Raw genomic sequence first — 3,049 nt, 5'->3', positions numbered from 1 at the left:
AGGAGGTCTTAGTCTAGATTCAATTGATTTTGATATCAGGCAATAAGGAAAATCATGAACATGATAATAATTCATTATTTATCGTTAAAAACAACAATGTTAAATGTATTAAAGTGAGTTTTCTGGAAATGCACTTGATACGAACAACAGGAACCATTAAACAAATACTATCTTCCATTACAAAATACTGTCTTCATTAACAAATACTATCTTCATTAACAAATAGTGTTTTCATTACCAAATACTGTCTCCCATTAACAAATAATGTCTTCATTAACAAATACTGTCTTCATTAACAAATACTGTCTTCCATTGCAGAACATGGAGAAGGTTCTGATCCGTCCCACCGCGTTCAAAAACGGTGGTCCCGAAGAACCGCCATCAGTGCAGTACCTCTCCCCGAAGACCAGGGGCAACCTCTCTGAGAGCCAAGGCAGCCTCAACCTCCTCATGCCCCTGTCTATCAACGGGAATAACGGAAATACAGTGGTCAATAACGTGAATACCGTGTTCAATAACGTGGTCAATGCACGGGAGCTACGGGAACGTTGTACCTCTGGTCGGCTCGTCCTCTTCCTCAGATAGCAAGAGGAACTCAACAGCGGAGGACGCAACGCTCGCAGCAGCCATTCCTGCTCCATGTCAGACTCTGGCCGTAACTCCCTGTCCAGCCTGCCCACCCCACAGCAGCCTGGCCAATAGCGAGCCTCCGGTCGGTTCAGGGTCTGTGGGGTCCCGGGGTGGGCCCGGAGCCTGGAGAACCACCACCACAAACGGAGGGTCGGGGATCAACGGAGGTCACGCCCACTCTACCTCCCACGTCACTCAAACTCGGACAGCGGCGGTCGTCGTCCAGTAAGAGCACAGGGTCGCTGAGTGGGCGAGGCCAGCCCCTGTCGGACAGCGGGTCGTTGTGGGCGCTCGCCCCGACCCTGGAGGGTTACGAGGGGGGTTAGGGAGCTGGCAGGAGAAGTTGAGGGAGAGAGACCTGGAGCTGCAGCACCAGAAAGAACCTGGACGAGAACGAGGCCGCCATCTGTCAGGTGAGAGGGATTTAAGCAGGCCTAAAGTGTTCCTCGAGGAGCAATATGATTAAAATGTTTGTTTCTTCTTTCATGCTTGGTTTCTATTACTAAGCTCAATTATTCCATATATACTGAACGAAAATATAAAGAAAACATGCGTACAATTTCAATGATACAGGTTGATATTAAATAAATAAATTACGCCCCTTAATCTATGGATTTCACATGGACTGGGCAGGGCGCAGCCAGGATGGCCTGGAAGCGCTAGGCCCACCCATTTGGGAGCCAGGGCCCAGCCAATCAAGAATTTAGTTTTCCCACAAAAGGGCTTTTACAGACAGAAAATACTCCTCTTTCATTAGCTGTCTGGGTAGCTGTTTCAGACGATCCCGCAGGTGAAGAAGCCGTATGTGGACTCCTGGAGCTGGGTGTTAAACATGCGTCTGCGTTGTGAGCCTGTTGGCCGTACTGCCAAATTCACTAAAACGATGTGGGAGGTGGCTTCTGTACATTAGATTTCTGCAATGCTCTGGTGGACATTCCTGCATCAGCATGCCAATTGCCACGCTCCTCAAAACTTGAGAACATCTTCGGCATTGTTGGGTGTGTGACAAAACTGCAATTTTGATTACCATGCCATAAGCCCAGAGATTTTTTTATTTTCCCAGCACAAGAGCACCATGTGTTAATCATCATGTTATTAATCAGCTTCTTGATTTATCCACACCTGTCAGGTGGATGAATTAACTGGCAAAAGGAAAATGCCTCACCTAACAGGGATTAAAACAAATGTGCTGCACATAATTTGTGAAAGAATAACTTTTTGTGCGTATGAAAATGTCTGGAATCTTTTTATTTCAGCTCATGAAACATGCAACAACACGATTACATGTTACATTTATATTTTTTCATGTATACTTTTGACCATACTAGTTGCTGCGTTCACAGTTTAACCTCTGGATGTGGTAACGTATGTAAACCTCTAAACTGTTGATCTTCTAACCCTACCTCCTGTCCTGTAGTATACGAGGAAGCACTTCCTGTGAAAGAGAGCGAAGAGCTGAACAAGCTGTTCCTCTAAGCAGGAAACAGGCTTCACAGAAGCCCCAGAGAGTACCAACAGGCCTTACACTACAGTAACAGACAGAGATACTTCAGTCACTTTATTGAGTAAGCCAGGGCCCTTCTTTGTGTGACAGGTATTGTTGCAAGTTACATGAAAAAGCTATTATATTATTGTTTAATTACTGTATATAGTTACTTCTTTCGGTATGCGTCTCATTCATTTCGGACTGTCAAAATGTCACCCTACACCTTACCCAACAGGCCGCCGACGTGCAACCATACAATGTGCGCAATTGATTTTCCCCACACCAAACGCGATCCCGACACGCAGGTTGAAATATCCAAAAACAAACTCGGAACCAATATATTAATTTGGACAAGTTGAAAAAGCATTGAAAACATTTATTATTTAGCTAGCTACTTGCTGTTGCTAGCTAATGTCCTGGGAATAAACGTTGAGTCTATCTACCTGAACATGCACAAGAGCCTCTACCTCCGAAAATTAATCCACACTAAAACGGTAACCGAATCGTTATCTTAGTCTCCCTCCTCCTTCCAGGCTTTTCTTCTTACTTTATATGGTCGATTGATCTAACTTCCATAGGTTACCACGATGACACGAACCAGTTCATCTTTCAATCACCCACGTGGCATAACCAATACGAGATGCACGTGGTATCTGCTTCTTAAACCAATGAGGAGAGGGAGAGCAGGACTTGCACTCCATTCAGCGTCAACAAAATAGAACTGACTTCATATTAGCGCTTGGCCAACGCAGACGCTAATGGGTGCACGCAGGCAGTGGTGCCAATAATTGAATAACATGATGTTACAATTGTATTTGCAATGCTCTCAAAGCGACACGTGAGCGGCGTGTCAAGCATGTAACGTCTGTGTCTTATTTCATGGTTCCAACGTGCACAGAGAAGAAGAACTTCAAGGAGGACTTCTCCTACTCG

The 3,049-nt window shown here is 45.1% G+C and overlaps 1 pseudogene; it reads left to right on the top strand.

Annotated features, from left to right (window-relative positions):
* The first annotated feature begins 264 nt into the window (after window positions 1-264).
* LOC139022987 (leucine zipper putative tumor suppressor 2 homolog) lies at window positions 265-2,106 on the top strand (annotated as a pseudogene).
* Window positions 2,107-3,049: the final 943 nt, after the last annotated feature.

This window comes from Salvelinus sp. IW2-2015, linkage group LG25 (assembly GCF_002910315.2).
Source record: "Salvelinus sp. IW2-2015 linkage group LG25, ASM291031v2, whole genome shotgun sequence".
In the NCBI taxonomy this organism is placed as follows: Eukaryota; Metazoa; Chordata; class Actinopteri; order Salmoniformes; family Salmonidae; genus Salvelinus; species Salvelinus sp. IW2-2015.
Note: the sequence above shows the minus strand (reverse complement) of the source record. Positions and strands in the feature narration are given on the sequence as shown.